Below are 16,343 nucleotides of genomic sequence, written 5' to 3'. Positions count from 1 at the left end.
ACCTGACCGCCCTGCTAGCTCTCCTGTAGCCTTGGAGATGCATGAGGGCAGAGTTCTAGATTGTCCCACGCTCTCCATGGCTTGTGCTTTTGCCAATTACAGCCACTTTTCTGTGCAGGAAGTTGTCTGTTGACTGCCGGGCTGTCAGGTGCTCTGTGCGCAGTCTTAGTGACCAACTGCAGCTAAGTTGGCCCACCCCTTGCAGCTATAACAGCTTCAACTCTTCTGGGAAGGCTGTCCACAAGCTTTAGGAGTGTGTCTATGGGAATGTTTGACCGTTCTTCCAGAAGCGCATTTGTGAGGTCAGGCACTGATGTGGACAGGAAGGACTGGTTCTATCGAGTTGAGGTCAGCACTCTGTGCACGCCAGTCAGCTTCCTCCACCCCAAACTCACTCATCCGTGTCTCTATGGACCTTGCTTTTTGCACTGGTGCGCAAGTTGGAACAGGAAGAGCATACCTCCCAACTTTTGAACTTCAGAATGAGGGACAAATGAGGGAGTAAATGAGCTGCGTGTAACGGCAAAATATGGGTGCGGTCAATGTCTTAATGGTGGGAGGAGCTTAAGGGGTAGTTAAACAAAACCCAGCCCCCCCAGTTCTCTCACCAATTGCCCCCCCAGCTCTCTCACCAATTGCCCCCCTCCTCTCTTAGCAATGCACTCCTCCTCTCTTAGCAATGCCCCCCAGCTCTCTCACCAATTCCCCCCTGCTCTCTTACTAATGCCCACCCCCAGCTCTCTCACTATATATATCTATATATAGAGATCTCTCTCTCTCTCCCTTACAATGACCCTTACACTGACTTACCTGATTCCTACAATGATCACTACACTGACCTACCTGATTCCTACAATGACCACTACACTAACCTACCTGATTCCTATACTGACCCTTACACTGACCTACCTGATTCCTACAATGACCACTACATTAATCTACCCGATTCCTACAATGACCACTACACTGACCTACGTGATTCCTATACTGACTACTACACTAACCTTCCCCTTTTCCTATACTGACCACTACACTGACCTACCTGATTCCTACAATGACCTACCTGATTCCTATACTGACCATTTCACTGCCCTACCTGTCCACTATACTGACCATTACACTGCCCTACCTGTCCACTATACTGACCGACCTGATCTCTACACTGACCATTACACTGACTTATCTGATTCCTACCCCTCCATTAAGGGGGGGGGGGTTGTCACATCCTCAGCTCTGAGGGGCTCATGCTGAGACTTGCAGTCTTTCACTTATGGGGGTGTCACATCCCCTAAAAATTAGTTCCAACATGAACTCCTCAGCTCTAAGAATGTAACTCCCTCCAAAATTGAAGCACTACAAGTCCCAGCATGAACCCATGAGATCTAAGGGTGTATGTCCCTTAGATCTCATGGGTTCATGCTGGGACCCGTAGTCCTTCAGGGGTGTGGGTGAGTGAAAGAGAAGAGGGTGGGTTCGGTGAGAGAGAGAGAGAGAGAGAGAGAGAGAGAGAGAGAGAGAGGGAGAGAGAGAGGGGAGAGAGAGAGGGGTTGGGTGAGAGAGAGAGAGGGGTTGGGTGAGAGAGAGGGGGGTGAGACCCCCTAGCCCTGCCTGCAGTCCCTGTTGTGCCCCCATCTGTGGGTAGGTGTGTCTGTAATGCACCTACCTTCCTGCCCATCCTCTGGGCTCTTGGTCAGACTGTCTTCTCGCTGATGAGAGTGACAGCTGGGAGCGGACATTGGAGGAGTGCAGGCAGGCTCTGGGACTCGGTGTTGGGGGATGCTGCAGTGAGGTCTTCTCCCACTCCCTGTTGTTTCTAGCCAGCCTCTGCGGCTGAGCCTTGTGCTGCTCACCGGGGCTGCCCACTGTTTGAAGATTGCCACAGTGCTGGATATTGCTCACTGCCTTGCACCCCGCCGCCACCGGACCAGCAGGACCATGACAGGGGAGTGGCAGCGGGACTCAACTCAAAAGGCAGCTGATTAAGGCGCGATGGAGGAAGTTAAATCCTCCTCCGCTTTTGATGCTGGGCAGTGAGGGAGTCGCAGCTGTGATGTCACTGGTTGCTAGACGTCAGGTGGCTATAGCAACCAGTGACATGGAGTAGAGTCAGGACAGGTGGAGGCGGAGCCGGAGGCAGTGCTGCAGTGGCTTAGTCCGTCAATGTCCCCTGCATTCCAGACTGCTCCCTTTCTTTTAATTGGGGGGGCACGGAGCCACTGGCTCCGAGACTTCAGCCCAGGTCCGCAGGACCCCGGGACTTACCTCAAATCGCGGGAAAGTCCAGCGGAATCCGGGACGGATGGGAGGTATGGGAAGGGGCCATCCCCAAACTGTTCCTACAAAGTTGGGAGCATGAAATTGTTCAAAATGTCTTGGTATGCTGTCAGCTTAAAGTGGATGTAAACATGATTCATGAAATTTGAGCTGGGCACATATATCTGGAATGTTTTCTTATTTCTCTTCAAAGTACTGAGTCCCCTTTCTCCTGCTCTGTTCTTCTGTTATCAGCATGATAACTTCTGCCAAGTTCTCTGACACAGGAAATAAAACCAGGTGGAATTTTGTGTCTGGGAGGTTGTTATAAATAGATTAGCAGACAGCTAAACTATTCACAAAACAGCTCTGAGAGTCTCTGTCTGTCCATGTGGAGTGAGGGTGTTTGCCTTCCCTCCAATCAGCTGTCTGGGCTGTATGCCCAGACTTCACACTCAGTGCTGAACAGAAGGAGAAAATCTCCTAACACGATCTGCACTTTCTAACTAATATATAAAGCCGAAGACAGCAGATATACATGTAAAACTTATGTAGGGAGATTTGTTTAATCTCTGTGTTTCATCTGAGGCTGTTCACTTCACTAGGTATATGTGAGGGTTTACATCCACTTTAATGCCCCGTACACACGGTCGGACTTTGTTCGGACATTCCGACAACAAAATCCCAGGATTTTTTCCGACGGATGTTGGCTCAAACTTGTCTTGCATACACACGGTCACACAAAGTTGTCGGAAAATCCGATCGTTCTGAACGCGGTGATGTAAAACACGTACGTCGGGACTATAAACGGGGCAGTGGCCAATAGCTTTCATCTCTTTATTTATTCTGAGCATGCGTGGCACTTTGTCCGTCGGATTTGTGTACACACGATCGGAATTTCCGACAACGGATTTTGTTGTCGGAAAATTTTATCTCCTGCTCTCCAACTTTGTGTGTCGGAAAATCCGATGGAAAATGTCCGATGGAGCCCACACACGGTCGGAATTTCCGACAACACGCTCCGATCGGACATTTTCCATCGGAAAATCCGACCGTGTGTACGGGGCATAAGAGTTTCCTTCACTGGAACTAAGGGGCCAGGCCCAACCCCTGAAAAACAACCCTACACTATAATCCCCCCTCCACCAAATGATCTGGACCAGTGCACAAAGCAAGCTTCATAAAGACATGGATGAGCGAGTTTAGGGTGCAGGAACCTGACTGGTCTGCACAGAGTCCTGACCTCAACCCGACAGAACACCTTTTGGATGAATTAGAGTGGAGGCTGCAAGCCAGGCCTTCTCTGCCGACATCAGTGCCTGACCTCACAAATACTCTTCTGGAATAATGCTCAAACAATCCCATAGACACACTCCTAAACCTTGTGGACAGCCTTCCCAGAAGAGTTGAAGCTGTTGTAGCTGCAAAGGGTGGGAAAACTCAGTATTGAATAGTGGTGGCTGGTGGGTTCTTCTTTTGGGGGGAGCGGCAAACAAACAATACCCCCCCCCCCTGGCGGCATGGCAATGAAACTGAACACCCCCCCACGGGCAGTCTGGAATTTACCTAGATGTGGGATGTAGATGTGGGATGCAGTGTACTATAGATGTGGGATGCAGTGTACTGTAGATGTGGGATGCAGTGTGGAGTAGATGTAGGATGCAGTGTAGTATAGATGTGGGATGCAGTGTGGTGTAGATGTGGGATGCAGTGTGGTGTAGATGTGGGATGCAGTGTGGTGTAGATGTGGGATGCAGTGTGGTGTAGATGTGGGATGCAGTGTACTATAGATGTGGGATGCAGTGTGGTGTAGATGTGGGATGCAGTGTGGTGTAGATGTGGGATGCAGTGTGGTGTAGATGTGGGATGCAGTGGGATGTAGATGTGGGATGCAGTGTACTATAGATGTGGGATGCAGTGTACTATAGATGTGGGATGCAGCGTGGTGTAGATGTGGGATGCAGTGTACTATAGATGTGGGATGCAGTGTGGTGTAGATGTGGGATGCAGTGTACTATTGATGTGGGATGCAGTGTGGTGTAGATGTGGGATGCAGTGTAGTATAGATGTGGGATGTAGATGTGGGATGCAGTGTGGTGTAGATGTGGGATGCAGTGTAGTATAGATGTGGGATGTAGATGTGGGATGCAGTGTACTATAGATGTGGGATGCAGTGTGGTGTAGATGTGGGATGCAGTGTGGTGTAGATGTGGAATGCAGTGTAGTATAGATGTGGGATGCAGTGTGGTGTAGATGTGGGATGCAGTGTGGTGTAGATGTGGGATGCAGTGTGGTGTAGATGTGGGATGCAGTGTAGTATAGATGTGGGATGTAGATGTGGGATGCAGTGTGGTGTAGATGTGGGATGCAGTGTGGTGTAGATGTGGGATGCAGTGTAGTATAGATGTGGGATGCAGTGTGGTGTAGATGTGGGATGCAGTGTGGAGTAGATGTGGGATGCAGTGTGGTGTAGATGTGGGATGCAGTGTGGTGTAGATGTGGGATGCAGTGTGATGTAGATGTGGGATGCAGTGTGGTGTAGATGTGGGATGCAGTGTGGTGTAGATGTGGGATGCAGATGTGGGATGCAGTGTGGTGTAGATGTGGGATGCAGTGTGATGTAGATGTGGGATGCAGTGTGGTGTAGATGTGGGATGCAGTGTGATGTAGATGTGGGATGCAGTGTGATGTAGATGTGGGATGCAGTGTACTATAGATGTGGGATGCAGTGTGGAGTAGATGTGGGATGCAGTGTGGAGTAGATGTGGGATGCAGTGTGGAGTAGATGTGGGATGCAGTGTAGTATAGATGTGGGATGTAGATGTGGGATGCAGTGTGGTGTAGATGTGGGATGCAGTGTAGTATAGATGTGGGATGTAGATGTGGGATGCAGTGTGGTGTAGATGTGGGATGCAGTGTGGTGTAGATGTGGGATGCAGTGTGGTGTAGATGTGGGATGCAGTGTGGAGTAGATGTGGGATGCAGTGTGGTGTAGATGTGGGATGCAGTGTGGTGTAGATGTGGGATGCAGTGTGGTGTAGATGTGGGATGCAGTGTGATGTAGATGTGGGATGCAGTGTGGTGTAGATGTGGGATGCAGTGTGGTGTAGATGTGGGATGCAGATGTGGGATGCAGTGTGGTGTAGATGTGGGATGCAGTGTGATGTAGATGTGGGATGCAGTGTGGTGTAGATGTGGGATGCAGTGTGATGTAGATGTGGGATGCAGTGTGATGTAGATGTGGGATGCAGTGTGGTGTAGATGTGGGATGCAGTGTGGTGTAGATGTGGGATACAGTGTAGTATAGATGTGGGATGCAGTGGGATGTAGATGTGGGATGCAGTGTGGTGTAGATGGATGCAGTGTGGTGTAGATGGATGCAGTGTGGAGTAGATGTGGGATGATGTGTGGAGTAGATGTGTGATGATGTGTGGTGTAGATGTGGGATGCAGTGTGGTGTAGATGTGGGATGCAGTGTACTATAGATGTGGGATGCAGATGTGGGATGCAGTGTGGTGTAGATGTGGGATGCAGTGTACTGTAGATGTGGGATGCAGTGTGGTGTAGATGTGGGATGCAGTGTGATGTAGATGTGGGATGCAGTGTGGAGTAGATGTGGGATGCAGTGTGGTGTAGATGTGGGATGCAGTATGGTGTAGATGTGGGATGCAGTGTAGTATAGATGTGGGATGCAGTGGGATGTAGATGTGGGATGCAGTGTGGTGTAGATGTGGGATGCAGTGTGGTGTAGATGTGGGATGCAGTGTGGTGTAGATGTGGGATGCAGTGTGGAGTAGATGTGGGATGCAGTGGGATGTAGATGTGGGATGCAGTGTACTATAGATGTGGGATGCAGTGTGGTGTAGATGTGGGATGCAGTGTGGTGTAGATGTGGGATGCAGTGTACTATAGATGTGGGATGCAGTGTACTATGGATGTGGGATGCAGTGTGGTATAGATGTGGGATGTAGATGTGGGATGCAGTGTGGTGTAGATGTGGGATGCAGTGTAGTATAGATGTGGGATGCAGTGGGATGTAGATGTGGGATGCAGTGTGGTGTAGATGTGGGATGCAGTGTACTATAGATGTGGGATGCAGTGTACTATAGATGTGGGATGCAGTGTGGAGTAGATGTGGGATGCAGTGGGATGTAGATGTGGGATGCAGTGTACTATAGATGTGGGATGCAGTGTGGTGTAGATGTGGGATGCAGTGTGGTGTAGATGTGGGATGCAGTGTACTATAGATGTGGGATGCAGTGTGGTGTAGATGTGGGATGCAGTGTACTATAGATGTGGGATGCAGTGTGATGTAGATGTGGGATGCAGTGTAGTATAGATGTGGGATGTAGATGTGGGATGCAGTGTGGTGTAGATGTGGGATACAGTGTAGTATAGATGTGGGATGCAGTGTGGTGTAGACGTGGGATGCAGTGTGGTGTAGATGTGGGATGTAGATGTGGGATGCAGTGTACTATAGATGTGGGATGCAGTGTACTGTAGATGTGGGATGCAGTGTACTATAGATGTGGGATGCAGTGTACTATAGATGTGGGATGCAGTGTGGTGTAGATGTGGGATGCAGTGGGATGTAGATGTGGGATGCAGTGTGGTGTAGATGTGGGATGCAGTGTAGTATAGATGTGGGATGTAGATGTGGGATGCAGTGTGGTGTAGATGTGGGATGCAGTGTGGTGTAGATGTGGGATGCAGTGTGGTGTAGATGTGGGATGCAATGTACTATAGATGTGGGATGCAGTGTGCTATAGATGTGGGATGCAGTGTAGTGTAGATGTGGGATGCAGTGTAGTGTAGATGTGGGATGCAGTGTAGTGTAGATGTGGGATGCAGTGTGGTGTAGATGTGGGATGCAGTGTGGTGTAGATGTGGGATGCAGTGTACTATAGATGTGGGATGCAGTGTGGTGTAGATGTGGGATGCAGTGTGGTGTAGATGTGGGATGCAGTGTGGTGTAGATGTGGGATGCAGTGTAGTGTAGATGTGGGATGCAGTGTGATGTAGATGTGGGATGCAGTGTAGTGTAGATGTGGGATGCAGTGTGGTGTAGATGTGGGATGCAGTGTACTATAGATGTGGGATGCAGTGTAGTATAGATGTGGGATGTAGATGTGGGATGCAGTGTGGTGTAGATGTGGGATGCAGTGTAGTATAGATGTGGGATGTAGATGTGAGATGCAGTGTACTATAGATGTGGGATGCAGTGTGGTGTAGACGTGGGATGCAGTGTGGTGTAGATGTGGGATGTAGATGTGGGATGCAGTGTACTATAGATGTGGGATGCAGTGTACTGTAGATGTGGGATGCAGTGTACTGTAGATGTGGGATGCAGTGTACTATAGATGTGGGATGCAGTGTACTATAGATGTGGGATGCAGTGGGATGTAGATGTGGGATGCAGTGTGGTGTAGATGTGGGATGCAGTGTGGTGTAGATGTGGGATGCAGTGTAGTACAGATGTGGGATGTAGATGTGGGATGCAGTGTGGTGTAGATGGGGGATGCAGTGTGGTGTAGATGGGGGATGCAGTGTGGTGTAGATGTGGGATGCAGTGTGGTGAAGATGTGGGATGCAGTGTGGTGTAGATGTGGGATGCAGTGTACTATAGATGTGGGATGCAGTGTACTATAGATGTGGGATGCAGTGTGGTGTAGATGTGGGATGCAGTGTGGTGTAGATGTGGGATGCAGTGTGGAGTAGATGTGGGATGCAGTGTGGTGTAGATGTGGGATGCAGTGTGGAGTAGATGTGGGATGCAGTGTGGAGTAGATGTGGGATGCAGTGTACTATAGATGTGGGATGCAGTGTACTATAGATCTGGGATGAAGTGTGGTGTAGATGTGGGATGCAGTGTGGTGTAGATGTGGGATGCAATGTACTATAGATGTGGGATGCAGTGTGCTATAGATGTGGGATGCAGTGTAGTGTAGATGTGGGATGCAGTGTGCTATAGATGTGGGATGCAGTGTAGTGTAGATGTGGGATGCAGTGTGATGTAGATGTGGGATGCAGTGTGATGTAGATGTGGGATGCAGTGTACTATAGATGTGGGATGCAGTGTGGAGTAGATGTGGGATGCAGTGTGGAGTAGATGTGGGATGCAGTGTACTATAGATGTGGGATGCAGTGTGGAGTAGATGTGGGATGCAGTGTGGAGTAGATGTGGGATGCAGTGTGGAGTAGATGTGGGATGCAGTGTAGTGTAGATGTGGGATGCAGTGTAGTGTAGATGTGGGATGCAATGTACTATAGATGTGGCATGCAATGTACTATAGATGTGGGATGCAGTGTGTAGATGTGGGATGCAGTGTGGTATAGATGTGGGATGCAGTGTGGTGTAGATGTGGGATGCAGTGTGGTGTAGATGTGGGATGCAGTGTAGTGTAGATGTGGGATGCAGTGTGGTGTAGATGTGGGATGCAGTGTAGTATAGATGTGGGATGTAGATGTGGGATGCAGTGTGGTGTAGATGTGGGATGCAGTGTAGTATAGATGTGGGATGTAGATGTGGGATGCAGTGTGGTGTAGATGTGGGATGCAGTGTGGTGTAGATGTGGGATGCAGTGTGGTGTAGATGTGGGATGCAGTGTACTATAGATGTGGGATGCAGTGTACTATAGATGTGGGATGCAGTATGGTGTAGATGTGGGATGCAGTGTGGTGTAGATGTGGGATGCAGTGTGGTGTAGATGTGGGATGCAGTGTAGTGTAGATGTGGGATGCAGTGTGGTGTAGATGTGGGATGCAGTGTAGTATAGATGTGGGATGTAGATGTGGGATGCAGTGTAGTATAGATGTGGGATGTAGATGTGGGATGCAGTGTGGTGTAGATGTGGGATGCAGTGTGGTGTAGATGTGGGATGCAGTGTACTATAGATGTGGGATGCAGTGTGGTGTAGATGTGGGATGCAGTGGGATGTAGATGTGGGATGCAGTGTGGTGTAGATGTGGGATGCAGTGTGGTGTAGATGTGGGATGCAGTGTAGTATAGATGTGGGATGTAGAAGTGGGATGCAGTGTGGTGTAGATGTGGGATGCAGTGTGGTGTAGATGTGGGATGCAGTGTGGTGTAGATGTGGGATGCAGTGTGGTGTAGATGTGGGATGCAGTGTAGTATAGATGTGGGATGCAGTGTACTATAGATGTGGGATGCAGTGTGGTGTAGATGTGGGATGCAGTGTGGTGTAGATGTGGGATGCAGTGTGGAGTAGATGTGGGATGCAGTGTGGAGTAGATGTGGGATGCAGTGTACTATATTTGTGGGATGCAGTGTACTATAGATGTGGGATGCAGTGTGGTGTAGATGTGGGATGCAGTGTGGTGTAGATGTGGGATGCAGTGTGGTGTAGATGTGGGATGCAGTGTGCTATAGATGTGGGATGCAGTGTAGTGTAGATGTGGGATGCAGTGTGGTGTAGATGTGGGATGCAGTGTGGTGTAGATGTGGGATGCAGTGTACTATAGATGTGGGATGCAGTGTGATGTAGATGTGGGATGCAGTGTAGTATAGGTGTGGGATGTAGATGTGGGATGCAGTGTGGTGTAGATGTGGGATGCAGTGTAGTATAGATGTGGGATGTAGATGTGAGATGCAGTGTACTATAGATGTGGGATGCAGTGTACTATAGATGTGGGATGCAGTGTGGTGTAGACGTGGGTTGCAGTGTGGTTTAGATGTGGGATGTAGATGTGGGATGCAGTGTACTATAGATGTGGGATGCAGTGTGGTGTAGATGTGGGATGCAGTGTGGTGTAGATGTGGGATGCAGTGTACTATAGATGTGGGATGCAGTGTACTATAGATGTGGGATGCAGTGTGGTGTAGATGTGGGATGCAGTGTGGTGTAGATGTGGGATGCAGTGTAGTATAGATGTGGGATGTAGATGTGGGATGCAGTGTACTATAGATGTGGGATGCAGTGTACTATAGATGTGGGATGCAGTGTGGTGTAGATGTGGGATGTAGTGTGGTGTAGATGTGGGATGCAGTGTAGTATAGATGTGGGATGTAGATGTGGGATGCAGTGTACTATAGATGTGGGATGCAGTGTACTATAGATGTGGGATGCAGTGTGGTGTAGATGTGGGATGCAGTGGGATGTAGATGTGGGATGCAGTGTGGTGTAGATGTGGGATGCAGTGTGATGTAGATGTGGGATGCAGTGTAGTATAGATGTGGGATGTAGATGTGGGATGCAGTGTGGTGTAGATGTGGGATGCAGTGTGGTGTAGATGTGGGATGCAGTGTGGTGTAGATGTGGGATGCAGTGTACTATAGATGTGGGATGCAGTGTACTATAGATGTGGGATGCAGTGTGGTGTAGATGTGGGATGCAGTGTGGTGTAGATGTGGGATGCAGTGTGGTGTAGATGTGGGATGCAGTGTGGTGTAGATGTGGGATGCAGTGTGGAGTAGATGTGGGATGCAGTGTGGTGTAGATGTGGGATGCAGTGTGGAGTAGATGTGGGATGCAGTGTGGAGTAGATGTGGGATGCAGTGTACTATAGATGTGGGATGCAGTGTACTATAGTTGTGGGATGCAGTGTGGTGTAGATGTGGGATGCAGTGTGGTGTAGATGTGGGATGCAGTGTGGTGTAGATGTGGGATGCAGTTTTGTGTAGATGTGGGATGCAATGTACTATAGATGTGGGATGCAGTGTGCTATAGATGTGGGATGCAGTGTGCTATAGATGTGGGATGCAGTGTGCTATAGACGTGGGATGCAGTGTGCTATAGATGTGGGATGCAGTGTAGTGTAGATGTGGGATGCAGTGTGGTGTAGATGTGGGATGCAGTGTAGTGTAGATGTGGGATGCAGTGTAGTGTAGATGTGGGATGCAGTGTGATGTAGAAGTGGGATGCAGTGTACTATAGATGTGGGATGCAGTGTGGAGTAGATGTGGGATGCAGTGTGGAGTAGATGTGGGATGCAGTGTACTATAGATGTGGGATGCAGTGTGGAGTAGATGTGGGATGCAGTGTACTATAGATGTGGGATGCAGTGTGGAGTAGATGTGGGATGCAGTGTGGAGTAGATGTGGGATGCAGTGTAGTGTAGATGTGGGATGCAGTGTAGTGTAGATGTGGGATGCAATGTACTATAGATGTGGGATGCAGTGTGGTGTAGATGTGGGATGCAGTGTAGTGTAGATGTGGGATGCAGTGTGGTATAGATGTGGGATGCAGTGTGGTGTAGATGTGGGATGTAATGTACTATAGATGTGGCATGCAATGTACTATAGATGTGGGATGCAGTGTGGTGTAGATGTGGGATGCAGTGTAGTGTAGATGTGGGATGCAGTGTAGTGTAGATGTGGGATGCAGTGTGGTATAGATGTGGGATGCAGTGTGGTGTAGATGTGGGATGCAGTGTGGTGTAGATGTGGGATGCAGTGTAGTGTAGATGTGGGATGCAGTGTGGAGTAGATGTGGGATGCAGTGTGGAGTAGATGTGGGATGTAGATGTGGGATGCAGTGTACTATAGATGTGAGATGCAGTGTGGAGTAGATGTGGGATGCAGTGTGGAGTAGATATGGGATGCAGTGTGGTGTAGATGTGGGATGCAGTGTGGTGTAGATGTGGGATGCAGTGTAGTATAGATGTGGGATGTAGATGTGGGATGCAGTGTGGTGTAGATGTGGGATGCAGTGTGGTGTAGATGTGGGATGCAATGTACTATAGATGTGGGATGCAGTGTGCTATAGATGTGGGATGCAGTGTAGTGTAGATATGGGATGCAGTGTAGTGTAGATGTGGGATGCAGTGTAGTGTAGATGTGGGATGCAGTGTGGTGTAGATGTGGGATGCAGTGTGGTGTAGATATGGGATGCAGTGTACTATAGATGTGGGATGCAGTGTGGTGTAGATGTGGGATGCAGTGTGGTGTAGATGTGGGATGCAGTGTAGTGTAGATGTGGGATGCAGTGTGATGTAGATGTGGGATGCAGTGTACTATAGATGTGGGATGCAGTGTAGTATAGATGTGGGATGTAGATGTGGGATGCAGTGTGGTGTAGATGTGGGATGCAGTGTAGTATAGATGTGGGATGTAGATGTGGATGCAGTGTACTATAGATGTGGGATGCAGTGTGGTGTAGACGTGGGATGCAGTGTGGTGTAGATGTGGGATGTAGATGTGGGATGCAGTGTAATATAGATGTGGGATGCAGTGTACTGTAGATGTGGGATGCAGTGTACTATAGATGTGGGATGCAGTGTACTATAGATGTGGGATGCAGTGGGATGTAGATGTGGGATGCAGTGTGGTGTAGATGTGGGATGCAGTGTGGTGTAGATGTGGGATGCAGTGTAGTATAGATGTGGGATGTAGATGTGGGATGCAGTGTGGTGTAGATGGGGGATGCAGTGTGGTGTAGATGGGGGATGCAGTGTGGTTGAGATGTGGGATGCAGTGTGGTGAAGATGTGGTGTAGATGTGGGATGCAGTGTACTATAGATGTGGGATGCAGTGTACTATAGATGTGGGATGCAGTGTGGTGTAGATGTGGGATGCAGTGTGGTGTAGATGTGGGATGCAGTGTGGAGTAGATGTGGGATGCAGTGTGGTGTAGATGTGGGATGCAGTGTGGAGTAGATGTGGGATGCAGTGTACTATAGATGTGGGATGCAGTGTACTATAGATGTGGGATGCAGTGTGGTGTAGATGTGGGATGCAATGTACTATAGATGTGGGATGCAGTGTGCTATAGATGTGGGATGCAGTGTAGTGTAGATGTGGGATGCAGTGTGCTATAGATGTGGGATGCAGTGTAGTGTAGATGTGGGATGCAGTGTGGTGTAGATGTGGGATGAAGTGTGGTGTAGATGTGGGATGCAGTGTGGTGTAGATGTGGGATGCAGTGTACTATAGATGTGGGATGCAGTGTGGAGTAGATGTGGGATGCAGTGTGGTGTAGATGTGGGATGCAGTGTGGTGTAGATGTGGGATGCAGTGTGGTGTAGATGTGGGATGCAGTGTGATGTAGATGTGGGATGCAGTGTAGTGTAGATGTGGGATGCAGTGTGGTGTAGATGTGGGATGCAGTGTGGTGTAGATGTGGGATGCAGTGTACTATAGATGTGGGATGCAGTGTGATGTAGATGTGGGATGCAGTGTAGTATAGATGTGGGATGTAGATGTGGGATGCAGTGTGGTGTAGATGTGGGATTCAGTGTAGTATAGATGTGGGATGTAGATGTGAGTTGCAGTGTACTATAGATGTGGGATGCAGTGTACTATAGATGTGGGATGCAGTGTACTATAGATGTGGGATGCAGTGGGATGTAGATGTGGGATGCAGTGTGGTGTAGATGTGGGATGCAGTGTGGTGTAGATGTGGGATGCAGTGTAGTATAGATGTGGGATGTAGATGTGGGATGCAGTGTGGTGTAGATGGGGGATGCAGTGTGGTGTAGATGGGGGATGCAGTGTGGTTTAGATGTGGGATGCAGTGTGGTGAAGATGTGGTGTAGATGTGGGATGCAGTGTACTATAGATGTGGGATGCAGTGTACTATAGATGTGGGATGCAGTGTGGTGTAGATGTGGGATGCAGTGTGGTGTAGATGTGGGATGCAGTGTGGAGTAGATGTGGGATGCAGTGTGGTGTAGATGTGGGATGCAGTGTGGTGTAGATGTGGGATGCAATGTACTATAGATGTGGGATGCAGTGTGCTATAGATGTGGGATGCAGTGTAGTGTAGATGTGGGATGCAGTGTAGTGTAGATGTGGGATGCAGTGTGCTATAGATGTGGGATGCAGTGTAGTGTAGATGTGGGATGCAGTGTGGTGTAGATGTGGGATGCAGTGTGGTGTAGATGTGGGATGCAGTGTACTATAGATGTGGGATGCAGTGTGGTGTAGATGTGGGATGCAGTGTGGTGTAGATGTGGGATGCAGTGTAGTGTAGATGTGGGATGCAGTGTAGTGTAGATGTGGGATGCAGTGTGATGTAGATGTGGGATGCAGTGTACTATAGATGTGGGATGCAGTGTGGAGTAGATGTGGGATGCAGTGTGGAGTAGATGTGGGATGCAGTGTACTATAGATGTGGGATGCAGTGTACTATAGATGTGGGATGCAGTGTGGAGTAGATGTGGGATGCAGTGTGGAGTAGATGTGGGATGCAGTGTGGAGTAGATGTGGGATGCAGTGTAGTGTAGATGTGGGATGCAATGTACTATAGATGTGGCATGCAATGTACTATAGATGTGGGATGCAGTGTGGTGTAGATGTGGGATGCAGTGTGGTATAGATGTGGGATGCAGTGTGGTGTAGATGTGGGATGCAATGTACTATAGATGTGGCATGCAATGTACTATAGATGTGGGATGCAGTGTGGTGTAGATGTGGGATGCAGTGTAGTGTAGATGTGGGATGCAGTGTGGTATAGATGTGGGATGCAGTGTGGTGTAGATGTGGGATGCAGTGTGGTGTAGATGTGGGATGCAGTGTAGTGTAGATGTGGGATGCAGTGTGGTGTAGATGTGGGATGCAGTGTAGTATAGATGTGGGATGTAGATGTGGGATGCAGTGTGGTGTAGATGTGGGATGCAGTGTAGTATAGATGTGGGATGTAGATGTGGGATGCAGTGTGGTGTAGATGTGGGATGCAGTGTGGTGTAGACGTGGGATGCAGTGTACTATAGATGTGGGATGCAGTGTACTATAGATGTGGGATGCAGTGTGATGTAGATGTGGGATGCAGTGTAGTATAGGTGTGGGATGTAGATGTGGGATGCAGTGTGGTGTAGATGTGGGATGCAGTGTAGTATAGATGTGGGATGTAGATGTGAGATGCAGTGTACTATAGATGTGGGATGCAGTGTACTATAGATGTGGGATGCAGTGTGGTGTAGACGTGGGATGTAGTGTGGTTTAGATGTGGGATGTAGTGTACTATAGATGTGGGATGCAGTGTGGTGTAGATGTGGGATGCAGTGTGGTGTAGATGTGGGATGCAGTGTACTATAGATGTGGGATGCAGTGTACTATAGATGTGGGATGCAGTGTGGTGTAGATGTGGGATGCAGTGTGGTGTAGATGTGGGATGCAGTGTAGTATAGATGTGGGATGTAGATGTGGGATGCAGTGTACTATAGATGTGGGATGCAGTGTACTATAGATGTGGGATGCAGTGTGGTGTAGATGTGGGATGTAGTGTGGTGTAGATGTGGGATGCAGTGTAGTATAGATGTGGGATGTAGATGTGGGATGCAGTGTACTATAGATGTGGGATGCAGTGTACTATAGATGTGGGATGCAGTGTGGTGTAGATGTGGGATGCAGTGGGATGTAGATGTGGGATGCAGTGTGGTGTAGATGTGGGATGCAGTGTGATGTAGATGTGGGATGCAGTGTACTATAGATGTGGGATGTAGATGTGGGATGCAGTGTGGTGTAGATGTGGGATGCAGTGTGGTGTAGATGTGGGATGCAGTGTGGTGTAGATGTGGGATGCAGTGTACTATAGATGTGGGATGCAGTGTACTATAGATGTGGGATGCAGTGTACTATAGATGTGGGATGCAGTGTACTATAGATGTGGGATGCAGTGTGGTGTAGATGTGGGATGCAGTGTGGTGTAGATGTGGGATGCAGTGTGGAGTAGATGTGGGATGCAGTGTGGTGTAGATGTGGGATGCAGTGTGGAGTAGATGTGGGATGCAGTGTGGAGTAGATGTGGGATGCAGTGTACTATAGATGTGGGATGCAGTGTACTATGGTTGTGGGATGCAGTGTGGTGTAGATGTGGGATGCAGTGTGGTGTAGATGTGGGATGCAGTGTGGTGTAGATGTGGGATGCAGTTTTGTGTAGATGTGGGATGCAATGTACTATAGATGTGGGATGCAGTGTAGATGTGGGATGCAGTGTAGTGTAGATGTGGGATGCAGTGTGCTATAGATGTGGGATGCAGTGTGCTATAGATGTGGGATGCAGTGTAGTGTAGATGTGGGATGCAGTGTGGTGTAGATGTGGGATGCAGTGTACTATAGATGTGGGATGCAGTGTGGAGTAGATGTGGGATGCAGTGTGGTGTAGATGTGGGATGCAGTGTGGTGTAGATGT

This window comes from Aquarana catesbeiana, linkage group LG04 (genome assembly GCF_042186555.1).
Source record: "Aquarana catesbeiana isolate 2022-GZ linkage group LG04, ASM4218655v1, whole genome shotgun sequence".
NCBI lineage: Eukaryota > Metazoa > Chordata > Amphibia > Anura > Ranidae > Aquarana > Aquarana catesbeiana.
This window is presented reverse-complemented; position numbering follows the sequence as displayed.